Below are 8,613 nucleotides of genomic sequence, written 5' to 3' on the forward strand. Positions count from 1 at the left end.
AAGAAGATGCTATGCCTCCATATATCGTACGTGTTTGGCGAGTAGAACTAGAAACGAACTGTTGTTGGGTCTTGATAACGTCCACCTACCCTAAAATGAACTTGTGCTTCCAAAATTAGCCCTTACTCTCATTATTGAATTGTTTAACTTATACTAAGATATTTCTTTTTTTTCCTATTATTTCTATCTATATATATATTATTATATAGAAAAATCATGGCATAATTGTAATTTTAGTTCAAGGGTAAAATTATTATTTCGATTAATAACTCAAGACAATTCTAAACGCAATGATTATTTCAAGTCACAACAAGAAATATCGTGTTATATTATATTATGGATGTTCATTTAGTACTCCGTTGTAAATAAGCTTCCCCTGAAGAAGCTTATCCATATGGGACTCCACCGTAAATATGTTTATCTATTTAGTATTATATTGGAAATAAGCTTCCTGAAGAAGCTTATCACTTCGGTACCCGGTTATGGATAAACATTACCCCCAGTAGAAGTTTATCCATACCGGGTATAATAGGCTTATCTTTTCAGTACCCAGTTATGGATAAACATTACCCCCGGTAGAAGATTATCCATACCGGGTATAATAAGCTTATCCATTCAGTACTCCGTTATGGATAAATATTGCTCTCAGTAGAAGATTATCCATATCTGGTACAGCAGCAGCTTACACAGCAGCTTGTAGTAGCAGCTTATAGTAGCTTACACTGCAGCTTACCCTCTATTATTCGCTATCTTGAACCATTGACAGGAGATTTATTTACTGCTCGATTTGCAGATTGTCGGTTTGATGAAACAAATTTCCCACAATTAGGGGGAGAGAAAAAGGAAATCAAAAGAGAAATTGTGTGGAAAGTTTCATCATTATCTCACTTTGATCCCCGTACCCCTATATGTAATCAGGAGGTCCAGAAGATCATCCATTTACAGAATATAGCAAATCAAATGCCAGACGCATTTACTGATTTGAAAAGGATAACTAAGTCACATATCCCAGCAGAGAATGTGCCTATCCGAATTGATGTCCCAATGGGACCATCTACTAGCATGAGAGCTAGTGAACCTAAAGCACGCCTGAAGCGTGGTAGGCCTTTGGGTTCTAAGGATCGAAATCCTCGAAAAAGAAAATCGACAAATGATCAAAACGATACTATGAAGGGATTTCCTGAAGAGACCCAAGATCTGATTAGTTCTGAGATTCCTGAAGAAATCAATGAACCCGAAGCTCATGTGAGTGAGGAACTTTTAATAAGTTCGAACGGTGATGGGATTAATTTAAATCGATTTGAAATAGTGGTGGATAATATTTTTGCATATAATGTTGCACTTAATATTATGCAAGATAGTGAGGATCTTGAACCTCGATCTGTCGAAGAATGTCGACAAAGATCTGATTGGCCAAAATGGCAAGAGGCAATTCAATCGGAATTGAAGTCACTTGCTAAAAGAGAGGTCTTTGGACCAGTAGTCCAAACACCTGCTGGTATAAAACCAGTTGGTCATAAATGGGTTTTTGTGCGAAAAAAGAATGATAAAAATGAAGTTGAAAGATACAAAGCTCGCCTTGTTGCACAAGGATTCTCACAACGACCTGGAGTCGATTTTGATGAAACATATTCACCTGTTATGGATGCCATAACATTTCGATATCTCATCAGTTTAGCACTACATGAAAAGCTTGAAATACATCTAATGGATGTAGTTACAGCTTATCTGTACGGTTCACTTGATAATGAAATTTATATGAAAATTCCTGAAGGATTTAAAATGCCTGAAGCAAAATCTCAGGAAATGTATTCAATCAGATTACAAAGATCTTTGTACGGTTTAAAGCAATCTGGGCGCATGTGGTATAATCGCCTTAGTGAATATTTGCTGAAAGAAGGTTACATAAATGATGTTATTTGTCCATGTATTTTTATAAAGAAAATGGCATCAGAATTTGTTATACTTGCTGTTTATGTTGATGACATAAATCTTGTTGGAACTCCAGAAGAGCTCCAAAAGGCAATTGAATATCTTAAGAAAGAATTTGAGATGAAAGATCTTGGAAAGACAAAACTTTGTCTTGGTCTGCAAATTGAACATTTAGCAGACGGGATCTTTATCCATCAATCTGCCTATACAGAAAGGGTCTTAAAACGCTTTTACATGGACAAAGCGCACCCATTGAGTACACCAATGGTTGTTCGATCACTTGAAGTGAATAAGGATTTGTTCCGACCTCCAGAAGAGGACGAGGAACTCCTTGGTCCCGAAGTACCCTATCTCAGTGCAATTGGTGCACTAATGTATCTTGCTAATGCTACAAGGCCTGACATAGCATTTTCTGTTAATTTACTAGCAAGATATAGTTCTTCTCCTACACGAAGACATTGGAACGGGATTAAGCATATATTGCGATATTTAAAGGGAACTCTTGATATGAGTTTATTTTATGCTAACAAAGATAGTGCAGACCTTGTTGGTTATGCAGATGCAGGTTATTTATCTGATCCTCATAAAGCTCGATCTCAAACCGGCTACGTATTTACATATGGAGGTACTATCATATCATGGCGCTCCACAAAGCAATCTATTGTTGCTACTTCTTCAAATCACGCTGAGATAATAGCTATTCATGAAGCAAGTAGGGAATGCGTATGGTTGAGATCAATAATTCATTTTATTCGAGAAAAATGTGGTTTGGAATGTGAGAAAAGACCCACAATTTTATACGAAGACAATGCTGCATGCATAGCCCAATTGAAGGGAGGATTTATAAAAGGAGATAGAACGAAGCACATTTCACCAAAATTATTCTACACACACGATCTTCAGAAAAATGGTGACATTGATGTGCAACAAATCCGTTCAAGTGATAATCCAGCAGATTTATTCACTAAATCTTTGCCAACTTCAACTTTTGAGAAGATGGTATACAAGATTGGAATGCGGAGACTCAAATATTTGAAACAAGGTTTTCATCAGGGGGAGTAAAATACGCGATGCACTCTTTTTCCCTTACTAAGGTTTTTTCCCATGGGGTTTTCCTTATAAGGTTTTTAATAAGGAACCTAACAATGCGTATTACTAAATATGTGTACTCTTTTTCCTTTCACTAGGATTTTTTCCCACGTGGTTTTTCCTAGTAAGGTTTTAATGAGGCACATTATCTTTTAATGAACATCCAAGGGGGAGTGTTATAAATATATTATATTATGGATGTTCATTTAGTACTCCGTTGTAAATAAGCTTCCTGAAGAAGCTTATCCATATGGGACTCCACCGTAAATATGTTTATCTATTTAGTACTATATTGGAAATAAGCTTCCTGAAGAAGCTTATCACTTCGGTACCCGGTTATGGATAAACATTACCCCCAGTAGAAGTTTATCCATACCGGGTATAATAGGCTTATCTTTTCAGTACCCAGTTATGAATAAATATTATCCCGGTAGAAGATTATCCATACCGGGTATAATAAGCTTATCCATTCAGTACTCCGTTATGGATAAATATTACTCTCAGTAAAAGATTATTCATATCTGGTACAGCAGCAGCTTACACAGCAGCTTGTAGCAGCTTACACAACAGCTTATAGTAGAGCTTACACAATATCTTATAGTAGCAACTTACACAGCTTCCTTTCTCTTATAAATAGAAGATATTTCAGTTCATTATATACTTGTCTTTACTTTACGGTCTTTATTTTATAACACATGGATATTTCTCTGGTTCTCAATATGTCCTCAGAGTAATATTTTTTTTCCATTTCTCTTCATCTTCTCAGTTGGGTGTTGCAACTTTCAGGTCTGTTCCTTTCTCAAATTTTTCCCAAATCTGATTCTTTTTCCATTAATTTCTATAAGGGCTTTATTTTTCTATCCGATTTTTTTTGTAATTAGAGAGTTGGTGTGAGGTATAAGAGTTTAGGGCAGAACTTGGAGTTTTTTGCCGGCGATAATGGTGGTCTTTTACCATATATTTGCTGTTTTTAAAGGTTGAATCTCTGGGAACAAGCATTATGATTGAATATAGAGAGGTAATATTCTTTTTAGAGTATTTTTCATTTTTAGTTCACCTGCTTCTTCACTGTCTTTGTCATGAGCGCTTTATGGGAGATAATTGGGGTTGTTTTGATCTAATTTTCTCAGTACGATCATATATGTCGCACAATGCACAAATTTGAGAAAGTTAAAACAGTGTTGATCCTATATTTTCGCTCAATTCTTAGGGATAAAATTATACCTGTTGATTTTGTGCAGAGATGAGATCTCATGGTCAGGGATATTATCTTTTTTTCCTTTGTATATTTTTTTTCACGCTTCTGCTTATTTAGGGGATGCGTTTGCCCTGCTCCCGTTTTCTATTTGTTCTTCAAGAAACCTAGGGATAAAAAACAATCAAAAACTTATTGAATTTTGATTCCAATTTTCTTTTTACCGAATTCCGATGGATTAGCTTTGTATTGAAGATCATGTCGTTGCTTTCTTAATATTGTTCTAAACTCATTCTTTTAGAATAACACACTTTATTAATATAATTAGATTATCGATCGCTGATCCACCGGAGAATTTCATTGATCTAATGGTTTTCAATTAATGAATATGTGCTTTTCAATTTATAGACAACTACTAAACCAAACGAGATCTTCTGGTTCCCTTTTTGGTTTCCAGCAATAGAACAGGTGTTGAATTAACTAATATATCTTTAGTTATGCATAAGACAATATTCTACATTCTAGGAAGGTCCACTTGACTAATTATGTGGAGTTTTGAAAGACTTTTTGCAATCTATATAATCCTATGTTGATTTGCTTTGTGTTTTATTTCTCTTGGTGGTGGAAGCATATAAGCTATAGTATATAGAGTATTTTTTTTAATTGTGAATTCAAATTTTGAATGACTCACTTTTTAAATTGATTTCTTATAAATATGTTAAATTTAACATAGCTTTGCTAGCCGAATGATGTGATTTATCCCTTGAGAGAAATATGCTCACGTCAGGGAGTTGCTTCTCCATATTTTTTCAGCAAGATCATGTTGATAGCGAACAAACTTAGCTGAACGTAAAAATCTTTGTATAAAAATGAGTAATTTTGAATTAAAAACTTTTCCTTTTACTGCTCATATAATGCCTATTAGATTATAAAGTTCTATTTGGTTGAAAATTCACTTCCTTTGAAAATTAATAGTTCTACTATTTTGCCCTATTCTGTGTTTACAAGACTAATGACTACTGAAAACAGAAAAAAGAATTTGAATTTAACAGAAAAAAGAATTTGAATTGTGTTAACTTTGTGTTGAACTTAAAAACTCATCATCTCTGATCATCATTATTCAACTGCCTTATTTTAATTAAAGACAAGTACAAAAACAATCATTTGATATTTTTCTCATTTCGTATTCTTTTCTATTTCTCATTTTGTAGAAACTTTAAAGATGCTTGAGTATTCATTTGAGGAAAAAGAAAGGAGCACCGACACAAATTTCCTCTTAAAATTAACAACAAATCTCCATAATAGACATTATAGAACTTCTACTATGTAAAATTTCAATAATTAAATTTTTTTTATGAACTCACAAGTTCATGCGAGAAGTGTTCATTGTGGGAAAGGAACATTTGTCACCATTTTTTATTTATTGATACTATTCTTTGATTCTTCGAAGCAAAAGCGAGCAGGTCAAGCTTCACTTTTATTGTGATCTCTCCTCCCACCCGCCAAAAGAAGAAAATTAGAAAGATGCCAATGGTCTTTTTGACAATGATCTCCTTTTCTTTTTTGTACTAATAATCAGTCAAGTGTATTATATTGTTGTATTTGATTGATCTAAAACCTTTTTGGCCAGTTTTAAAGCTCTTTAGATATTCGTCTATCAATGGCAATTTTAAAGCTCTTTAGATATCCATTGCTTAGTTTGGAATAGTTCTATGAACCATGTTCACAACTCTTCACTTCACAGAGTGTGAATGGAGCATTCACTTTCATTCAAGTGATGAAGGTTATAACATAATTCAGGCCAGGCTCTTTGTCTTTGATTAGATTGGTCACCTTTATTTTGTTATCAATTTAATCCAATTTGTTAAAAAATAAAAAATTGTGTCAAATGTTAATCTGGTTTATAGCTCATATGTTATACATTAAAAATATGGTTGTTCTTGTATTATACTATTATTATCGTTTGAACATATGATTGGCATGGAGGTCCATTTAGGAACATCAATGTTGGTATTATTACCTATGTATTCATACCGTGAAATAGAGTTCCATGTAGCTAGATATTGAATCAGCTATCTTTTCCTGTTCTTTGTTATTGCTCTTCACCTAACAATTTTTCATATAATTTTCTCGAAATATACTTTAAGTTTGTATTTCATGTACATGTTTTATCTGAAAGTGGAAATGGTGGATTGATTTACCATCTTCGCATATTTGGTAGGGACTAATTCACTTGGCCACTTGGTTAGTGCTTGATAGTTTGGTTTGTTCTACTTTTAGTTCAATACATGAAATGCATGAGGATGATAGGATTCATGTGTATTTATAAATGGAATGTCAATTGCATTCACATATATGCTATCTCTTAACATATATAATGTACTATGAACGTACTGGTGTGATGACTACTTTTGTTTTTTTTTTTTTTTTTTTTTTTTTTTTGCGGATTGAAACTACCAAGCAGAACTAAGAGCAAAATTTACTTGCCATGGTTGCAGAAGACTAAGCTCCTCTTCCATCACTTAAATCGGTAATGGCTATGAACTACCTCTTTTAATTCGTTCGATCCCTCAACAGACCGTTCCCTATATATTTATGTTTGTCTTTCTTGAAATAGCCAGTGTTGAGTGTATCTATATTGTGTTTAGTTTTATATATTTCTTTAAATTTAAGTTGTGGTTATCCACATGCTTCAATTGATTCTAACATGCCAGTAGAAAGAGTTCTTTTATAATGTATGTTGTCTTTATTTTTCTTTTTTTCCAAGCTATTTATTTAATTGTTTGTTTCAAATTAATTTTATTCCAATCAAAACCTTGATGTGTTATGTTGTAATGATGTGTTTTTTATTGATTACATTTGTGCATGTTCAGTATCTTGATTATTAGAAATTTAATTTATTTAGGGGCTAAATTTTGTCTTTATCATATCATTTCCCTGACGGATGATTATGCTACTTCTTTGTCAGTTTTCCTTACCCAGCTCAACCAGTTCAAGCATGGCATTTATAAAGACCAAGTAACAATCAAAGCATAGAATTTGGACAAAGATGTATGAGGGAGTTGAATCACTTATTTATATATTCTTATCTATGGTATGTTAGTCATGCAGTTATAATAGCTACTACTAGCAGAAGATGTTTCAGCAACCAAGTCATAAACAAGTAGTGCCTTTTGACTGTCACTTTGTATGGTTATCTTCGTAGATGTAATTTCAATGATATTCATTGTTCCTGAATGCACATCTGAATATATATGCTTCAAGTAGTAGGTAATCTTTTATGTTTGTTACTATTTACTAAGGATGGAACTTTTGCTTATGTGTTTGTGAAATCATGGTTGTTCTAATGTATGTGTTCATATTTAAGGTTTAAATAATAGATTATCTAAAGATTATAAACAATCCTCAGACTATATCAGCATTCTAAATGTTGGGCCCGTGCATTGTGTGTCGACGGGATGATGAATCCTCTAGACATATATTCATTTCTTGCCCTATAACACAAACTCTCTAGCAGAATCTAGGGTTTGGCAATCTAAATACCACCAACTCTAACTGGCTGATGCAAATAAAAGACCTCACTCCTAGTATAAACTTAACTCGTAATCATATGGAATGGGATGACTTTCTGGCCTTTGTACTATGGGGATCTGGCTAAATAGGAACAGCAATAACACTACTCAAAAACCATCTCTGCAAAAGATCCTTAATCACTCCAATGAATTTCACTTCATGACCAGCGCAAACCAACTTTCAAAAGATACAATTCCTATTAAGATTAGTTGGCATGCACCCCAGTAAAGCTGGTTAAAACTAAACATCGATGGGGCATACACAACCAAACATAGTGGCATAGGTGGGGTTTTCAGAGATAGTACTGGCAAATGGATTCTAGGTTTCAACAAATACTGCAAAGGCTTGTTCCCATTACACCTGGAACTGCAGGCACTCCATGAAGGACTCCTACTGGCAGTAAAGTTTGATATATTTCCTATAGAAATAGATACGGACTCAACAGAGGTAATGCATTCAATCAACAATGGCCATGCAACCATAACTAATCTTATTCAATGTTGCAGATTGTTAATGCGCCAGAAGAAGAGCCTCCTGCTCAGGCATACCTTCAGACAAGGGAATGCAGTAGCAGATGCTCTAGCCAAAGATGCAAAAAACAAAGAAAACAAATGCTACAAGCCAGGAAAAACTAAACTTTTTGCTGATGCACCTACTTTTGTGAAACATCTTTATGATAAGGACTTGTGTATGGAAAAGTATTTTGTTAAGCAACTATCGATTACTACTTGTAATTTGCTAAAATCTCTAGGAAATCAAAGTGTTGCTAGTGGTGACACTCCAGTAGAAACGGAGATACTGATGTCCCCTGCTGACAATATGGG

At 34.0% G+C, this 8,613-nt stretch overlaps 1 long non-coding RNA gene across 1 annotated transcript; it reads left to right on the forward strand.

Annotated features, from left to right (window-relative positions):
• The first annotated feature begins 3,700 nt into the window (after positions 1-3,700).
• LOC104224321 (uncharacterized) lies at positions 3,701-7,535 on the forward strand. Its single transcript, XR_710324.2, has 4 exons — positions 3,701-3,807; positions 3,903-4,039; positions 6,681-6,746; positions 7,185-7,535. It is a non-coding gene; the product is annotated as an uncharacterized lncRNA (long non-coding RNA).
• The last annotated feature ends 1,078 nt before the right edge of the window (positions 7,536-8,613 follow it).

This window comes from Nicotiana sylvestris, chromosome 3 (genome assembly GCF_000393655.2).
Source record: "Nicotiana sylvestris chromosome 3, ASM39365v2, whole genome shotgun sequence".
Classification (NCBI taxonomy): domain Eukaryota; kingdom Viridiplantae; phylum Streptophyta; class Magnoliopsida; order Solanales; family Solanaceae; genus Nicotiana; species Nicotiana sylvestris.